Source organism: Rhinopithecus roxellana, chromosome 12 (assembly GCF_007565055.1).
Source record: "Rhinopithecus roxellana isolate Shanxi Qingling chromosome 12, ASM756505v1, whole genome shotgun sequence".
Taxonomy (NCBI): Eukaryota; Metazoa; Chordata; class Mammalia; order Primates; family Cercopithecidae; genus Rhinopithecus; species Rhinopithecus roxellana.
The window spans coordinates 63,474,260-63,494,737 of NC_044560.1; the positions used below are offsets into that span (position 1 = coordinate 63,474,260).

At 38.5% G+C, this 20,478-nt stretch overlaps 1 long non-coding RNA gene across 1 annotated transcript; it reads right to left on the reverse strand.

Moving 5' to 3' along the window:
* Nucleotides 1–5,518: 5,518 nt before the first annotated feature.
* LOC104675779 lies at nucleotides 5,519–6,852 on the reverse strand. Its single transcript, XR_749828.2, has 3 exons — nucleotides 6,479–6,852; nucleotides 6,275–6,351; nucleotides 5,519–5,683 (listed from the first exon to the last, which is right to left on the reverse strand). It is a non-coding gene; the product is annotated as an uncharacterized LOC104675779 (long non-coding RNA).
* Nucleotides 6,853–20,478: the final 13,626 nt, after the last annotated feature.

Sequence of the window (20,478 nt, forward strand, 5' to 3'; positions counted from 1 at the left end):
TTAGTTACTTTCTATGTTATCATCATCACCCCGACCTCAGTCACAGACATAACACACCGACATTGCACTCACTTTGAGACTCACTGACCTGCCAGTCATTACGGGTCCGCCAGTGTGCTCATAAGGCATCACAAATGTTATATGTGAATGAGGAGACAAGGAACAATAGACGCATATATTGCATGTGTCTCCTCTGCTCCTGTGCATGCTCTATTGTCCCATTAGACTTCACTAACAAACACAAGTTGAAAGAGAAAATGATTAAGGATTTCAAAGTAGTGACAGCAATGCATGAAAGTAAGTGCCAGGCCCTACCTGCATGAGGCCCTGTGCATAGGGTACATGCCCATGAGGCCAGCTCTGCCGTCTTTTTACAGAATACATAATAGGAAACATAGGAATCACACACAAGGGTACTGCCATCTCATAAAGAATGTTCTCAACATTGTTCCTTCATTAATTTTCTAAATGTGCCCCTGACATAACCTTTAGACGGTGAAATGTTTACCAAGAATATGTATTATTAGTTGGAAAATAGCTTCAGGACTTGGTTAGAACAACTAACCTCAGAAAGTCCCCAGCCCACGTGCCCGTCTTTTTTAGGTTCAGTTCAAAGAACTGTTGATCCGCTAATGGAATGGCTCATCTGTCTTTGAATGTATGCAGTATCATAGCTCATCTTTCCCTCTTCTTATGCTAAAATCATATTTTGATTAAAGTCACTGTTCATCCTTCCTTTCAACCACTGACACATTCCTTGTGCATCAAATTCCTGCTTTTCAGAATGATTAAAATCTAGAGTAATGGAGTATGGTACTTCCACTGCTAAAATGAATTGGAGATCAATGCACAAAAACACACAAAGACAACAAGCCTGCCAGTAATTCTGACACCCCGTTAACTGTATCTTAGTATCTGGTGGCCTTTGCTTCACCTGGCGACAATGTAGCCCTCATTCTGCTCAAGACATACTGTCTTCCATTCATGGAAAATCACTTACAATCACTTCGGAAAAAATACCTAAGTGATACCGAAAAAAAAAAAAAAAAGCTGTTTCCTGGCACATTCCTTCTACCACTCTCTCTTCCATCGGACCTTCTATTGACCTTCTGCCCTATTCAGATCCATATTTTGTAACTGATGTGGAATATGCAGCATTTTGACAGACTGTTCGTACAGATGTACTGTAAACCTGGTGCCTGCCTGCATTGTGGTAGAAATCATATTACCAGATTCCTAACAAGAAGGCTTACGATGTTAGAAACTGTTAAAAACATGAATGAAAAAAGGTCCCTTCAAACAGAGCCTGAGGAGCTAGTTTAAGTAACAAAGCCCTGTTTTCCATCTTTTATGTAAAGCAAATGGATTAACAACAACTGGCACGAAACTGAGCTGACATTCTGACTCGCTGTGCCAGGCAAGCGCTCTATTGAATTGTTTGCACCAGCCATTTCTTGTGTGCAAACAGGAGGAACTTGTTCAGGCAGCAGCCACTCTGAATGGTATGTGAGGATTTAGTGAAATACATGCTCAGGACAGCTTTCTTAATCCTTGCAAGTCTGCCCAACAGAGGGAATTCCAGGGTGACAGATGAAGGAAGCGTCCAAGTCTTTCACTGAATACAGTCAAGTCCAGAAAAGAAAGTTGAAGGGACTTTGTTATATGTTTACTTTATGCTCATCCAACAAATACCGTTGTTAGGAAAAAAAGTTTGATGAATGATGGTGATAAACAGGCTGGTACTACCCACTGATTAAAGTGTCATGATGCCTCTTTAGAAATCAAAGGAGTTATCTTGCTAATGAACTAAATTAGACTGAACTAACATTCATGTTAATAATTATTACTTACAGAGCTAGCTGTGTTAGGAGTGATAATGATAATGTGAAAACTGAATATAATAATAATACTTCTCAGGCACATATCCTCTAGGTTAAAGCAAATTTGACAGGAACATGCAAGTACCTCAGTGGCCCAATTTTGAGAAATAGAGGGAATTTTTTCATCGTAAGGATGGCAGTTTAGGTCCTAGGTGAGTAACGAAAAGAGGGCTGAAAAACAAAATTCCTTATTAGAACCAGAAGTGTTAACCTAACAAACACATTCATTCAAACTCTTTAGCAAGTGAAATATATATATGAAATACATATGGTACTCATGTTCCCTTAAAATGAGCCATGGTTAAAAAAAAAAAAAAAAAAAATTACATTCTCAAGGTTAGAAATAGAGAAGATATGCATTGGCAATAATATTGATTTTAAAAAAATCTGCTGAAAGATTATTATTAGACATAAATTATAGTTACAGTGAAAACTAGGAGCTGCTTTTAATCCCCTCGGGGATGGAAAGTTATGTAGGGTCCTTTTAGTCATTGTCAAGGTGTAGAAAGAATGAAAAAGACTTTGGTGTATTTCATTATTAGTACACATGAACAGTTTGAACTCTTCATTATTGGATTGTCTTTTTTCATAGTCAGTACCTTTTTCAGGCTCCTTCTAAGAAACTATTTGACAAGGAAAAAAATAGCCTTCTTGGTTTGATACGTGAGTATATACAAGTTCACACAGGTTTTTGCAAGAAAGTAAATGAAGAGCATGGCCTGCAAGCTTAATCATATTAACTCTGAATACAATCAAAGCTTCAATGTTTAACTCTATCTTAGTACTGAATGTGAATGGAAAACAAAGACTATACTATGAAGATATTTCTTAGTCTTGCAGAAAATTTTTTATTAAATACAAATTACTACCTCTCAAAGTAAAATTTACACTATATCTATAACAATATGAAATATCTTATATAGCTACAACCAGATACTTGACTGTTTTGAACATAGAACAAAATCCTCCTAAAATAAGAAATCATAGACAAAATGCCACTGGTACATTGGAGAATGTTGTCTTTCTTTGAATTAAAGCTACAACTGACAAGCCAGGCACAGTGGCAAGCATCTGTAGTTCCAGCTACTTGGAAGGTGGAGGCAATAGAATCCCTTGAGCCCAGGAGCTCAAGGCCAATCCAGGTAACATGGACCTGTCTCAAAAAAAAAAAAAAAAAAAAAAAAGCACACACACACACACACACACACATAGACACATACAAGAAAACCCCAAAGACCAAATATTTCTCAACATACAAATGATTAGCGAGATTAACGATTACCTCTTTAACATGTCAGTTCTCTCAACTATTACTGTTAATAACTATGGGTAACTCACACCTTTATTTTCTTTGTGTAAGGGAAAGAAGTGGTCAAAGTATTTTATTTTAAGTTAGTAATCTCACTTTTTTCATCAGAGTTTTTTTGATATGATTCTACTTTCCACGTGTTTCTTATTTGCTGCTTTGTCTTTTAAGGTAAGCAAAGTGAGTCAAAAGCAAATCATGTTTCATGTGAATATTGGACTTTGACACTGTTTGGACCAAATTAGAGAGAAAACAATATTCTGGAAATCATTTTTTTTCTTTAAACACTTACGAAGTGTCGACGTAGGCCTCAGTGAATCAACCAAGCACATTTTTCAAATTATTTCAGTAAAGGGTGAGAAGTTATAAAAACACCTTTTAAAATCTCAACGTTTTATAATAGCGTATTCCAATAATGAAATAATTTATTCCATTATTCCAAACAGTAATGCTCTCTCTTTATCTATTTGTCCCTAATGTATGTCTGTGCAAACTTAGTATGGGTTTTACCTCATCGTGCTAAATGAGCAAATGAGGAGATTTTAAACACGTCTACATTTTAATATGTAAGCCTGTAGCCTGCTATGCACAGTCTTCTACAGTTTATAGTGAGATGTTTCACATCAATTAAAAAAAGATGAGAGAATGGGTTATTTGAAGAGTTTGTTTCCTTGTAATCAACTCTAAAGAGACCAAGGTCATGTAACAGATTTCTTTTTCTTTCTTTCTTACAGGGAGACTATGTGAATGCAAATTGCTTTATTGGTGAAGGGAATTAAAATTATAAAAAGCCGGGCTTAAAGAAGTGCAAAATCAGGGCTGTGTCGGAGCAGGGACAATATAATTGTGGTATGGATTCCCATATGGGACTAAATTATCTAGATTTTAGTAACGTCAGCAGTTCTGTGTAGTTGCTGGAATGCGGCCAATGTGCCATATTTGCTTCATTTTTAAGATGGTTCTGATTCTACACAATGTTAAATATGCAGAAAGCTAAAATTGTTTGGGTATCTTGGTGGCACTTCTCAGATACATGTCTTTGCATGTCAGAAATTTTATTTGACTATTAAACAGGAAGTGACACCAATGTGACTTTATTTTTCTAAGCAAAATGCCATTTATTATCATTTCTATCTAGGCTATAAAATCCTCCCAGTAGGGGAAAAAAATGCCCTTTTCTGTGAGTACATATCAAGGTTGTCTTCCTTTACAGTGTACCATTCAGTAATACTGTTTTGTAGCAACTCAATAAAGCTGATAGTTTTTCTGGGTAATTACCCACAGCCCCCCTGCAGGACAAATTAGCATTCATGACCTGAATAATGCTTCCTAGAAAGAGTTCAATGGAATTTACTTAATCAGAATCATTGCTTTCTCTTGGCTAATTTTTTTTTACCTAGTCCTCAACGCCTGCTAATAGCAAATACCTTTCAAGCCAGTGTTTGGTACCTGGTAGAGAAAAATGCAGGAATCTTTAAATTTTGTAATGTATTTGTGAGTCTTGAAAAAATAAATGCATATTTTTTATATCAAGTGTGTGAAAAATTAAGATATCCATCTTCTTTAAAATTTCTAATTAAACTTACATGTTTATTTCTCTTTTTAATGCTTACTGATTTCAGAAAGACAGAGAGAGATTTTCCATTTTCCGGTTATCCCTGAATTGTTTCTCAATTTGTTGAAGACAAAGCTAGAGGATTGGTCGTGATTTTGTGATAGATGCCTGGTAATCACCTTGTATTCTTAGGCATCAAAAATTAGGAGAACTTTGAACAGACAATGAGTGTTGTTTTTGACAATTTGATTGATTCTTACTTTGTTCTTGATGATTTATTTAACAATTTTATGATTTGAATCAAAATATATGAAATGTAGATACTAGGGTATTAGAAGAAAGGAGGAGAGAAAGTAATATTCACTGAGCTTCTACTACTTACAAAACACTCTGTCAAGTAAACAGTATATTTTATTAATTCTTGAAATGGCTCAGTGAGAGAAGGACTAATATCTCCATATTTTTAAAAGAGGAAAATGAGTTTCAGAAGATACTTACTCCAGGTTATACACTCAGCAATGAAGCAGAACCAAGACACGACCCCCAGACTGCCTGAATCAAAAGCTTATACTTTTTTGTTTTTGTGTTTATATGCAAAGATTTTAGGTTTTTAGGAAGGCAAGAAGAAGAAGTTCTAAACCAATTCCCTTGACTGAATCTTTAATTTGGAAAAGACTTCTAACCTGGAAGAGGAAATGTTTCTAAAATGCAGCTGCGTATCAATGTCTTTGAAGGACAGCTCTGTAGACAACAACCAAGATCAGAGAGGCACAGCAATGGGGCCGTCCTCTAAAGTTTATTTTAGCTTATTTCTCCCCCTTCCTGTCATCTTCTGTGAATCTTCACAACCCAGTGGAGTAAAAGGCAGGTGTGAACTGTTGAGACACAGGCTCCCACAATGGAGCATTACTGAAGGTTGGGAAGTAATCCAGTCAAATCAAGCTGAAGGACAAAAGTGTGAAATAAGATCCAAAAATAACAAAGTAAAAGCAGAAAGGTCCTTTGGGGTTTCTATGCACTTAACTCAGTGGAGACACGGAATTTCTATAGGATGGGGAGAGTTGTCCGGGGGCTTAGTTTGTATAGCAATCTCAGTTTTTACTTAGGTGGTATCGTTGTTTTGGGTTGCATATTATGTTTGTTTAGAGTATATGTTTATTGGAGGTGACTTGGGGTAAGGCTCTCGGAAGGCTCTCAGAGATTATGTGGGGAAGTTACAGCCCCAGAAAGAAACCTCTAGGCTTTTCCACTGATTCGATTGCATAGTTTGAATGAATTAAAACAGTTCAATACAATTGAAAAGGAAGATTCACTCATTCAGGCCCTTGTGCCTTGCAGTGCTGAACTGAATTGGGTACTTAATTTTCCGGGGGTGCAAAATGGTTATCCCATCTCTAAATCTAAATAAATCAAAATGTTTTTTCAGTTTCGGGGGTTTCAGAAAACCCACAACACATTTTTTGCACAGATTTTCCTTCCAAACACTAGAATATTGCAAGGAAAATTCAATCCATATGTTTCAGACTCACTTACAGTTGTATCAAAATCTTGTGTTGCAATTGACATTTGATGTTCATAAAGTTTTCTGAATGCTTCTTATTTGCCTTTAACTCAGAACATAAAGTTTATTTGTCAAGCTTATAAGTATCAAAAATCCCAAAATATTACATTTGAGTTGAAGACAACAAACTTAAAATTCTGCATCAGGCATTAAATTTAATAAAGTTTTTGTCTTACCATCTTACAGTGTTGTGTACTTGCAGATATGCATATGCCTGATGACATGGAGTACAAAGACACAGTATACTTTTGATTGACATGGTGAGGAGAAAGTAAAATGATAGAAAAACAAGGACACATATTTTTTATTCTGGTATTCCTCTGTGATTTAAATATTAACAGCATATTGTTTATAATTTAATGCAAAAAATATGTGCACTGACAGCCCATATCTAATTTTTTTCTTCTATCCTTCAACAATCTCCATTTAGTTTCTGGCTGGTACTTGGCAGCTCTTCATTTCCTGCCAGTGTGCAGGGAATGATGTATCTTCTGGTCAGTGGGTACCTCCACGTCATCACAAAGACAAGACAACACTGGGAGGAGGAAAGGCAAGAGAAAAAAATAAATCATTTAAACTGAAGCATCAGTGTCTTTGGGATGGTTGTATAAAAGAATCTGTATTTGTTGCTATTAATGCTATTTTAGAGGTTTCTAAAATGATTATGTCCCTTTGTTCAAGGCTAATAATGTGGTTCTGTCTTTGCTTAGAACATGATAATGGTGCTTTCCAATCAGAATCAGCTCAGAGAGAAGAATCATATTCCTAAAGAGCCAGGAACCTCAGGAAAAAAAAAAAAAAAAAAAAGTCTTCTGTTAGCACAAAATAAATAACAGTGTTCTGGCCGGGCGCGGTGGCTCAAGCCTGTAATCCCAGCACTTTGGGAGGCCGAGACGGGCGGATCACAAGGTCAGGAGATCAAGACCATCCTGGCTAACATGGTGAAACCCCGTCTCTACTAAAAAATACAAAAAACTAGCCGGGCGAGATGGCGGGCGCCTGTAGTCCCAGCTACTTGGGAGGCTGAGGCGGGAGAATGGCGTGAACCCGGGAGGCGGAGCTTGCAGTGAGCTGAGATCCGGCCACTGCACTCCAGCCTGGGCGGCAGAGCGAGACTCCGTCTCAAAAAAAAAAAAAAAAAATGTTCTGACATTTGTTTCTGACAGTGTCTATACAAACGGTATAGGACTGGATCATTCATTTTGCTATGTGACTTGTATATGTGGGCTCTTTTATAGTTTTCATTATTCTTGTTTTCAATGTTTCTTCCCTTAGAACAAAAATGATGCATGTTTATTGTGGAAAATAAGAAAATGTTTGTAACTGCCGGGCACGGTGGCTCACGCCTGTAATCCCAGCACTTTGGGAGGCCAAAGCGGGTGGATCACCTGAGGTCGGGAGTTCGAGACCAGCCTGACCAATATGGAGAAACCCCGTCTCTACTAAAAAAAAAAAAAATACAAAATTAGCCGGGCGTGGTGGCACATGCCTATAATCCCAGCTACTATGGAGGCTGAGGCAGGAGAATTGCTTGAACCTGGGAGGCAGAAGTTGCGGTGAGCCGAGATTGTGCCATTGCACTCCAGCCTGGGCAACAAGAATGAAACTCCGTCTCAAAAAAAAAAAAAAAAAAAAAAAGAAAAAAGAAAATGTTTGTAACTAAAAGAAGAAAATATTTCTGAAGCCTCCCTTTCTAAAGATAACTGCTATTTACATTTATCATATGTTCCTTCATTGTATTTTATACAGAAACACTCATGCACTGTATTTTTTATAAATATGAGATTATACAGCACATACTGTCACTGGCAATATAGAGCAATAGAAGATTATGCTATATGTTTTTAAATCTTCTTCTCTTTTGATATGCTATATTTTAGATGGCTGTATGTAGTTCATGGTTGGAATGAAATATTAAATCAAATATTCAAATACAATTATTCAAATGACTGCATGGTATTCCATGGTCAGAATGAACTATTTAATCATCAAAATATTCAAATATAATTATTCAAATTTAATATTTCAAAATTTTAATTTTCAGGCTGTCCCAATACACTGGTTACATAAACAATACTTGAAAATAAGATCTTTCCTTCAAATCTTTGCTAGTGTGAATAATTTTTTCCTTAGAATAAATGCCCATAAGTGAAATAACTAGTCAATGTTTTAAGGCTTTTGAAATATGTTTACAAAAATAGCATGAACTTTACTTTTTTTTATCTTTTCAGAATGACAATAGATATATGCCTCTGTTTCTATGGCCTTGACTTGATCCCTGTCAGGATAATTGCAAGAGGGCCAAAAGGTTGGGAATGTAGAATACGGTGGGTGGCCAAGAAAGACAATTACACTGAAGAGTACAAAGGGACTAAAATGCACGTCTTGTTCCAAGACTCTTTGTTATTTAGATTCCTGCATTTTCTTCCTGCATCTTACCCAACACCCCCATCACTCCTGCAAACTATTACCTGATGTATAGTAGGAGCCCTACATGTTTTCCTTGAATAAGGCTAGTTTTATAGTGAGCTCTGATCATCTGACAAAATAATATTTAATTGTAAGAAATGTTTTCAATAATCATAAAAATTCTTGTAAGTCTAACATGGGCCAACTTCTATTTGGAAATGTAATCTTGTGTGAAGTCCCTATGGAGTGCACAGGAATAATGTGAGTAACTAGGGAGTGCAATCATTCAGTCCCTAGTTAGGAAATGGGTGAGACAGTAAAGCTAAGTGGAAAAGTGTGTAGACCCCGTGGGAAAAGGTCTGAGTTTACCCCCAACCCCTCCATTCACTAACTTTATGACTTTAAGCAAATGACTCGAGCTGCTGAAGTTTCGTGTCCCCCTCTGTCAGGTGCTTATATACTCCACATGCCATCTCATTGGTGGAGACACACTATCTTGCATACAGTGGGTGGTTAATAAATAGTAAATACTTTAGCTATTTTTAGACAGAGAAGATGCAAGGTATTCACTGAAGGCTATTTTTAAATGTCTTTAGCCCATTTCAGCCAGAGGTCATATTAAGAATCATGTTCTGCTACAAGTAACAACAAAAAAAAGAGTAGCTTAAACTAATAAGTCTTATTTTCTTCACCTACATAATTCCACACCCAGAGGTAGACCTTTTTAGTGGTTATTGGTTTAAGAATGTCAAAACTGGCCGGGCACGGTGGCTCACGCCTGTAATCCCAGCACTTTGGGAGGCTGAGGTGGGCGGATCACAAGGTGCAGAGTTCCAGACCAGCCTGCCCAACATGGTGAAACCCCGTCTCTACCAAAAATACAAAAATTAGCCATGCATGGTGGTGCGTGCCTGTAATCCCAGCTACTTGGGAGGCTGAGGCGCTTGAACCCAGGAGGTGGAGGTGGCAGTGAGCCGAGATCATGCCACTGCACTCCAGTCTGGGAAGAGCGAGACTACATCTCAAAAAAAAAAAAAAAAAAAAAAAAAAAAGAATGTCAAAACCAAGATGCTTCGGATTAATGTATCGTTTCCTCTCAGCTACCAACATATGGCTGCTGCCACTACTTTTGTCCACTGCTTTAGCCCCATGTCCCCATTTCAGGGAAGGAGAAAGAGGAAGTAACCAGGAGGGAAAGGAAGCACCCAGGTGAGAAATCCAGAACAGACTGTCAATATCTCATTGGTGACTGCCACCCCTCACTACAAGGAAGAGATGAAGAGCTGGGCATCTGCTTTTCTAAAGAAAACCAGAGTTACGTTCCGTCTGCCAAAGATGCCTTTTTCCTTTCTCTGCCCATACATCTTTCTCTTGTTTGCTTTCTGTTTGCGACAGAGTAGGCTCAGCTGGCATGGTTTGAGGGGAGTTGCAAATCCCACCCAATGATTCTCATCCACCAGTTTCTGTGAACGCCTAAGATTTCAGCATCAGTGAATTAAGCAACCACCCACTATATGTTAAAATGCAGGCCGGGCGCGGTGGTTCAAGCCTGTAATCCCAGCACTTTGGGAGGCCGAGACGGGCGGATCACGAGGTCAGGTGATCGAGACCATCCTGGCTGACACGGTGAAACCCCGTCTCTACTAAAAAATACAAAAAAATTAGCCGGGCCAGGTGGCGGCGCCTGTAGTCCCAGCTACTCGGGAGGCTGAGGCAGGAGAATGGCGTGAACCCGGGAGGCGGAGCTTGCAGTGAGCCGAGATCGCGCCATTGCACTCCAGCCTGGGTGACAGAGCGAGACTCCGTCTCAAAAAAAAAAATAAAAAAATAAAAAATAAAATAAAATAAAATGCATATATCTCTGGGAGAAAAGTTAGCACATTGCTTCATTTCCATACTTAACACCTTAGATAATCAATAAATGCATTGATTAAATTCCCTTAAAGAGAAAATTAATTGAGACTAGGGTTTTTAGCGAGGAAGGATGGAGAGTTCAGTGCTGCGTGACAGGCGCTAGCCAGGCAGGCAAGAGTAGGAACGCATGAAAGGAAATTAAGTGCAGGAAGGGTAATGAGAGGCTGCAGAGAGGCAGTAGAGGCTGTTAGCAAATATTAGATAAGCACCTCAGAAACAAACACCACCTTTCATAGTGTGTCGTGGGAGGAGATCCGATTGCTCTTTTCTCTGTAGTCCTCATCATGTCTGATCACATACAAAACTCTCTATTAATACACATCGAACATTCCAAACCACAAAATAGATAACTAGCCCCGCCACCCCCCCATCCCCCCCCCCCCCCCCCCCCCCCCCCCCCCCGTGCCTGATATTCTGTTAGACCTCACTTCAAGCTTCACATTTTGTGAAGCCCAATGTGGTAACATTCAGGAGCCACTAACCAGAGAAATGGGAAGTGTTGGCTATGCAGGCTACTTCTCAGGTGAAAGTCTTCTGACTTGATGTTAAGATAGCAGAAAGAGATGTTCATCCTCAACATTTGATAAGACAGACAGTGTAGCATTATTGTTCAGCTCATGATTATTAGAGACAAACTGTGGCTTCAAAACCACAGTGACTATGGGAGAGGTATTTAACTTCTCTGTGCCTCAGTTTCTTCACCTGTAAACTGGCCATAATAATGGTATTTAGGCTTGGCGTGGCGGAGGAGGTTTCTGTGAGCTGAGATCGTGCCACTGCACTCCAGCCTAAGTAACAGAGTGAGACCCTGTCTCACAACAACACAAAAAAAAAGGTATTTATCTCTTTAGTTTGTTGTGAAAATTAAATGAGGCATATAACAAGAGCTGCGAACTGTGTCTGGAACACAGAAGTGTTTGCTTTATTACGTTTAAAGCATTCTTTTTTTCTATCTCAGATCTTTTCCATAGATACTAATAATCATATCTTATATTTCTATAGTTTTTTACAATTTCCAAAGCATTTCCCTGTGTATTTACTCATTTCAGGGAGGTGGGTCATTTTTATTATGCCCATTTTACAGATTGGGTGAATGGAGTCACAGAGTTTATGCTCATGCCCAAGGTCACATGAATAATAACAAGGCAGAGACCTAAACCCAGATATTTGAAGACAAGTTCAATGAACTTTGTTATGCCACATTGATATATTTGGAAGCAAAAGTTTTGAATCATGGCAAAATGAACATGTCTCACAGTTGATTCTATTTGTGTGTATTCCTGATTCCCAAAAGCTGAGTCTACCTATAGGTATTGTCCAGTATCCTTGCCTGTGTAGGTGTAAGAACTGTTTGACTTCCTCACTCATATGTAATTTGTTTACTATTCCAGAAGGATCACAATTTATTCCATTAGTATTGAATGACCCAGTAATTATACTTCTAGGAATATACCCAAGAAAAGAATCTTTAGCAGTGAAAGAAAAAAAAAAAGTTGTATAACAAAAGATACTAATTTAGAGCTATATATAATAGCCAAGGAAGCAACAAATAATCTAAATATTCTTGGAATAGGATCAGTTAAGTAAACTCTCATATATCAACTTAATGAAATAATGATAATGATAATAACTACTATATGTTGAGCATCCAGTATGTGCAATGCATTTTACTAGCTCCTTTCAAATGGCATCTCTTTTGATTTCCTAAGAGTTAGGCATTACTGTCACCCCATTACACACATAATGCCCCAAAGCCAAGGCTGTATGCCCAGGGTGACAGATATGGCTAATGACTCATCCTTCAACCTTTCTTGCTTCTTTATTGCCAAGGAGCCTGATTTTGTTTGAGAAGAAAGGTACCCAGCACCAGAAGATAAATCAAGAATAGTCCAAGCTGATAAGAGCACTTCCTATCTCCTTGCAAGTAGTAAGTCTAGGGATGGGCATGTGGTATAATTCTTGTCAATAAGATTTAAGAATAAATTTTCTTGGGGCTTCTTGAAAAATCACTTCAAGTCTTTTTAAATTTTTTTTTCCTTTTCCCTTTTTTCTTGCCTTTGAACATTTTTAGGAGAGTAGATGATGCAGGAGGCTGAAGCAGCCATTTTGGGATCATGAAGGGATTAGAAGCAAATGATGAGAAGGACAGAGTAAACAAGAAAAGTAATCTAGGCCCCCAGTGACTGCAATTAGCCAACAAGCTACTCTGGTATTGCCTGCTGCCTTTTGGGGTTTTCTTTGTTTGTTTTTTTTATAGAAACAATACACATCCTTTTGAGATAAATCACTATTCATCTACTGTTTAGTACTAAAAGCAATTATACTAGGTAGGATTTGATAAAGCTGTGAGTGACACAGAAACACCATCCCCGCCCCTCCGCCACACACACACACACACACACACACACACACACTAACTTGAACTTAAACACCTTTTAAAGTCACCGATACGGTTTGGCTCTGTGTCCCCACCCAAATCTCACCTTGAATTGTAATCCCCATAATCCCTACATGTAAAGGGAGGGACCTGGAAGGAGATGATTGGATCATGGGATGGTTTTCCCCATGCTGTTCTCGTGATAGTGAGTGAGTTCTCATGAGATCTGATGGTTTTATAAGTATTTGACAGTTCCTCCTTCACACTCTCCTGCTTGCCTCCATGTTAGACATACCTGCTTCCCCTTCTGCCATGATTGTAAGTTCCCTGAGGTCTCCCCAACCATGCAGAACTGTGAGTCAATTAAACCTCTTTCCTTTAGAAATTACCAGTCTTGGGTAGTTCTTTAGCAAGGTGAAAACTGACTAATACAGTCTCTCTCATAAAAAGTCCATGATAGGCAGTATGGCACGAATATGGCATTCCACCAAGTCCTGAGAGACCCAAGCTTTTCCAGCTTTTCATTCCCCGATCTCAGGACTGTGCCCACCACAGGGACTAATATGGCTACTTGATCTCTCCAGCCTTTGTGTATGCATTCCAGCCAGCAGAAAGGAGGAAGGGGCAAAGAAGAACATATGCCCTCACTTTTAAAACAAGCCAGAAAGTTTCACATACCATTTTATTCACATCACATTGAATAGAACTGCTAGCTGCAGGAAAAGCAAGGAAACGTCATCTTTATTCTGGAAGGTCATGTACTCAGCTAAAAATCAGTGATTCAATCAGTGGGGAAAAAAGTGAAGAACATACAGAGGGAAACACTTGCAGCTGATGAATCCATATCTGTCTGACTTTAAAGCTATGCACTTACTGCTACATTCCACAGTCTCTTGTGGCTAATTATACTATATAGTGATGTGGAAAACGTTATATTATTTTCCATCCTTTAAAACTATGCACAGTTAAAATACATTATAAAAAGAAAAATGCTTTTAATATGTTATACAGGATAAAACTGTATAATATATACAGATAAAATTATGATTTCAAAAGAGTCAAAGGAGTGGTTGTATTTGAATTTAGGAACATGAACGAATCACAGATTTCTTCCTACTTTTCTCTATTCTGAAGGCTTCTTTAATAAGGAAGTAATCATTTTGTAATAAAATTATCTCATACTTACCTATATATCATGTTAAAATCACAGAAACTACTCAGTCACTGAACCTTTTTATATATAACCACTAAGTAGAGTCTGTAAGTGGTGGATTATATATAGAAGAAAAATGATAAATAGCATGTCATTTGATGCTTCATAATTTTTGGTTTTTAACTTTCTGGGTCACTGATTTCTCAAAGAGTTTTCATTCTTTCCACACTTTAGTTAGGTGATTGAGGAAGGTGTCAGGCTACTGAGACATGGGAGAAGATGATGTGGAGGAATTGAATTCTTCTTTTCTTTTGACTGAGTATACAAAACACACAGTATGATTTCGTAGTCCTTCCTCTGTGTATATTAACCTCTGTCTGCTGTAGGCAGTATTGAGAAGATATTGTCATTGACATCTAAATGAGATACATACTTGTATAATAAATGTTTTTTTGTTTTTTTTTTTTTTTTAAACGGAGTCTTGTTCTGTCACCCAGGCTGGAATGCAGTAGTGGGATCTCAGCTCACTGCAGCCTCTGCCTCCTGGGTTCCAGTGATTCTCCTGCCCCAGACTCTTGGGTAGCTGGGATTACAGGCGCACACCACCACACCCGGTAAATTTTTGTATTTGTAGTAGAGATGGGGTTTTGCCATGTTGGCCAGGATGGTCTTGAGCTCCTGACCTCAGGTGATCTGCCTGCCTCAGCCTCCCAAAGTGCTGGGATTACACGTGTGAGCCACTGCACCTGGCCATAAATATACTTTTATATGTACTGATTTAATAAAATCAGTGCTAGGAATTGGTGGAATGGTTAGAATCAAGAAACTTGAAAAAAAAGGGGGGGGGGGAAGAATTGCTGGTTGATAGTGATTAAGGAATATATTGAGGGTGCTGGAAGAAACATTACTGGAGGAACATTATAAATATAACACGTCAGTTCAAGAGCTCTTCTTCTCCATTTGGTGAGTGCACATGCATTGTTGGCTTATGTGGCACCGGGAGAGCCAGCAGCACAAATCAAGGAGGTGTAGAATCCCAGGATTGTCCTGTAGTGTAGGTGATGCATAGCTTAAGAAGTTATGTTCTGTATGTGGTTTAAGCTATACTTTTTCTGTCTTTAATATGTACTTGCTTGCTGACTTTTTAAGGGGAAAAGGGACAAAAACAACATTGAAAATGATTTAAAACAGTGAAGTTAAATGTAATTCTAATACGACAGATAAAAATCTATATTTTATCTCTTAAATTATTAGGATGATAAAGCTAACTCTTGCTTGCTTGATTGTTTTGTGTTCATTATCCAGTCCAATAAATTGAGTGTACAAATTTTACTCTTACTCAACAAGAAACCTATGGCTCATTTTTAGTAATTTATTTACATTCAAAGGTTCAGTAGGAATTTCATATCTGAATATGTTCTAGAGAAGATATCCTTTTTTCTGTTTGTTTCCAAACTATACAATTCAAGAACTGTAAAGTGGTTGAGCCTACAGTTAAAGATATGGCTTCTCAATGGCAATACAAAAAACAAAATACCCGCAAAAAAATTTGACCAAAAAATGAGCAAACACTATATGATGGAAATTCAAAAATGACTGAAGAACAAAAAAAACACTTGCATAGATAGAGAGGCATACAATTTTCTTGGATAAGAAGATATATCATAAAGATGTCAATTATCCTTAACTTTACCTATAGTTATTATGTCATACTAATATAAAATATTGATTGAAGTATTTCTAGAACAAGATAAGCTGATACCAAACTGTTTATATGAAAAAATAAACAACCAAATAGAGCCAGGAAGTCTTTTTTTTTTTTTTTTTTTTTTTTTTTGAGACGGAGTCGCACTCTGTCGCCCAGGCTGAAGTGCAGTGGCCGGAGCTCACTGCAAGCTCCGCCTCCCGGGTTCACGCCATTCTCCTGCCTCAACCTCCTGAGTAGCTGGGACTACAGGCGCCCGCTACCTCGCCCGGCTAGTTTTTTGTATTTTATTAGTAGAGACGGGGTTTCACCGTGTTAGCCAGGATGGTCTCAATCTCCTGACCTCGTGATCCACCCGTCTCAGCCTCCCGAAGTACTGGGATTACCGGCTTGAGCCACCGCGCCCAGCCAAGCCAGGAAGTCTTAAAAAGAAAAACACTGAGAGGGAACTAGATCTTCCAGTTATTAAAACATCCTATAGAGCTTCAGTAATTAAAGTATTATAATATTGGCATGCATACATACACAGAGAGAGAGAGAGAGAAGGAGAGAGATAGCACAATAATTTGAATCTATAACTCATCTATACCTTAAATCAATATTTTAAAAAATAACCCAATAAAATATGAGTAAAGGAAATGTACAGCTATCTCACAGAAAAGAAAATACGTTTAAATAAAACAAAAGATGGTTGATCTCACTCATAATCTGAAAAATACAAGTCAAAATCACCCAGACTTTTTCATGTATCAGATTGGCAAAGATCCAAAAGTTGGATAATATCCTATGTTGGTGAAGGTTTGAATAAACTAAATCTCTTCCACTTCCATATAAATAAATTTGGCAACAACAGAAAAAGTAAATAAATTTTAAAAATTGGGCTGGGCGCGGGGGCTCAGGCCTGTAATCCCAGCACTTTGGGAGGCTGAGGTGGGAGGATCACGAGGTCAGGAATTCAAAACCAGCCTGGCTAACATGGTGAAACCCTGTCTCTACCAAAAATACAAAAAAAAAGTAGCTAGGTGTGGTGACAGTAGCTCATAATCCCAGCTACTCAGGAGGCTGAGGCAGGAGAATCGCTTGAACCCGGGAGGCGGAGGTCTCAGTGAGCCAAGACTGAGCCACTCCAGCCCGGATGACAGTGCGATACTTCATCTCAAAAATAAAAATACTTCATCTCAAAAATTAAAAAATGGGCCGGGCACGGTGGCTCACTCCTGCAGTCCCAGCACTTTGGGAGGCTGAGGCAGGCGGATCACGAGGTCAGGAGATCGAGACCATCCTGGCTAACACGGTGAAACCCCACCTCTACTAAAAAAAAAAAAAAAATACAAAAAATTAGCCAGGCATGGTGGCGGTGGCCTGTAGTCCCAGCTACTCAGGAGGCTGAGGCAGGAGAATGGCATAAACCTGGGAGGCTGAGCTTGCAGCCAGCCAAGATCGAGCCACTGCACTCCAGTCTGGGCGACAGAGCGAGACACCGTCTCAAAAAATAAATGAATAAAAGCATACAGACATACAAATCCTCTGAAACTGAAATTATGCCTTTAGGAATTAATTTGAGAATCTATTTAGGATCATACACATATGTGTGAAAAACTACATATTATAGCATGCCATTACAGTGTTTGTGTGTAAAAGCAAAAGATAGGAAAGAACCTAAATAGGAAGACATCAATAGAAGACAGTTTAAACACGTAACGGAACAGCCATATAATGTAATATTTATCCAAATATGAAAGAATAAAAAAGGCTTCATGTATAAATATCAAGCATTTTTCAATTTATATTAACAACAACAACCAAAAAAACAAGATGCAAAGCAGTATGTATAGTATGCTACATTTATGTTTTTAAAATGGGGGCGGTGGGGAGGACATCATGACTCAGGCCTATAGTCCTAGCTACTGGAGACGGTCGGGGGGCTGAGGCGAGAGGATCTCTTGAGTCCAGGAGTTAGAAGCTACAGGGAGCTATGATCGTGCCACTGCATTCCAGCCTGGGCGACAGTGAGAACTTGTCTCTTAAAAAAATAAATAAAAATATAGATGATGGAATATATACATTTGTATACAGTATCTTCGTAAAAAAGTACAAAAGAAAGTAACAAAACTGTTTATCTCCAGGGAAGAACATTAGATGGTTAGGGGACAGAGGTAAAAACAGAGACGTCTCATACTTTTTATATCTTTTGAATTACAATCTTTTGAGGTCATTACTATTCAAAAAATAAACTAAAATATAATAAATTTTAAACACCTTAGCTTGTAACTCACAGGCTTACCCCATAAGTGTGGCTGTCTCAGATACATATTTTCTAATTGAAGGGAGAGTGGCTCACCTCTCTTCAAACAAGTAGGCTTGAAATCTAAATACAAATTAGAGAGTACCGGGAAAAAGCCTAACATTCCACATGTGTAGTAAAAATGTCAACATGGACATTCCAAAGTGCACTATTTTGCACTTTTTTTTTTTTTTTTTTTTTTTTTTTCTGGAGACAGAGTCTTCCTGTGTCCCCCAGACTAGAGTGCAGTGGTGCAATCTCAGCTCACTGCAACCTCCGCCTCCTGGGTTCAAGCGATTCTCATGCCTCAGTCTCCCAAACAGCTGGGATTACAGCCATGTGCCACCAAGCCCAACTAATTTGTGTATTTCTAGTAGAGATGGAGTTTCACTACGTTGACCAGGCTGGTCTTGAACTCCTGACCTCAACTGATCTGCCCCCTTCGGCCTCCGAAAGGGCTGGGATTACAGGCATGGGCCACCACACCCCGCCTCTAAAGTGTACTTTCTGACATAATGTATAAAATGTCTTCCTAACTCCATTTTCAGTGGTATCATGTTGTTAGCTTGAAATCTACTTTAGTGAGAGTATTTACCACAAGGAAACAGGAAACGCTACACATCAGGACTTTATTATACTGGTTGGGGGCAATGGTAGAGCCAGTAGTAAGACCAGCACACCATTGGCTTAAATGTTCTAACTTTTGCCATGATTTTTTTGCAACTTTCAAATTACTTGACATTACTTCTCTAAAACATGGATTGATATTTATTTGACAGTGAAGCTGATGAGAGATGCACGATTAGGAAAGATAAGCATAATGTGAGTTGAATGCTAATAAGTAAAAATATATCCTTATCTTGGTGTGCAACCCATGACATGCACTGAGAAGACCAAGAAAGTGGAGCTGCCACTCACTGTGTCTTCCCAGTTTAACTGGACAAAGAATTTTCTCTGTTTCCTTTTTAGACAATTACATAAAAGCTAAAGAAGTAAAATTAAGCAGATTTGCAAGCTAATTTTGTCTCCTTGCATCATATAGTGCATTTCATTTAATATTTGCCTGTTTTATTAATAATTGAAAGCAACTTTGCAACATATAGTCATGCAGAATAACTTTTGAACCTATGGGAATTAATGTCTAGTGAGAATGGTCTAGGAATAATAAAAGTTATGATATAAAAACCCTGATCAGCTATTTTGCAGTTTAACCATTCCTTGTAGACATTTTCCTCACATTATTACCCTCCTTTCACTTGAAATTCATACATCAAATTCATGTCAATATTATAGCTTGATAGGTAGCAAACTACTTAAATATAGATAGAAGCCCCGATTAGGATTCTCTTCTGTTGAGATTTTTCTCTGGGAGGGAGATTTTGCTTTTGGGGGAATGTTTGCATGTTTTCTGCTTTAAAAACAGTTTCTACTTATGTAAATATGCCTACCTTGCCATTACCTGTGTCAGTAATGCCCAGAGGAAAGTCTATTTTGAATATACACATTCTCCATATTTGGAAACTGTAAATTAAATCAGATATTTGTGTCTGTTATTAAAATTCTAGAGTAAGTTCGCCCAAGGGCAGAGCTAACACAAGCACACCTCCTTACACTGCTGTAATGCACTGATTGGCCTTATTTGAGGGAGTTGTATTGACCGTTTGGAGACACCTCTGGCTACAGCATTTCTCTGGGTATCAAGTTAATGGATATGTTTGGGTGGTATTAAAATCAAAATGATCTTTAAATTACATCTGGCTGCAAAGTTGCAAAAGCAAAATATAAAATCTATACATGGAAATCAGAACGTTTTCATTCAATAAAGTCGAATTCAGCGTTTCCTCTGTTAGGTACTGTTAGGATCACCAATAAAATACCAACCTGGTTCTGCTCTTTAGGATCCGCAAAAACAATGCAGATCATTTCCTCACTTGAGCTTGTCGCACAGCCTTCCTCAACTGGTTTCCTCATCTCAAAGTGTTGTCAGTCGTGGCTGTAGTCTGAGTTTAACCCCCCAAATTCATATGTTGAAACTTATTTCCCAATGAGATAATATTAAGAGGTAGAGTCTCTAAGAGGGGTTTGGGTTGCTTCCTAAACCAGCCCTCGTAAACGGGATTAGTGCCCTTATAAAAGCAAAGTGGTCGAGGTCGGGCGTGGTGGCTCAAGCCTGTAATCCCGGCACTTTGGGAGGTCAAGGCGGGCAGATGACCCAAGGTCAGGAGTTCAAGACCAGCCTGGCCAACATGGAGAAACCGTGTCTCTACTAAAAATGCAAAAATTAGCCAGGTGTGATGGCAGTTGCCTGTAATCCCAGCTACTCAGGAGGCTGAG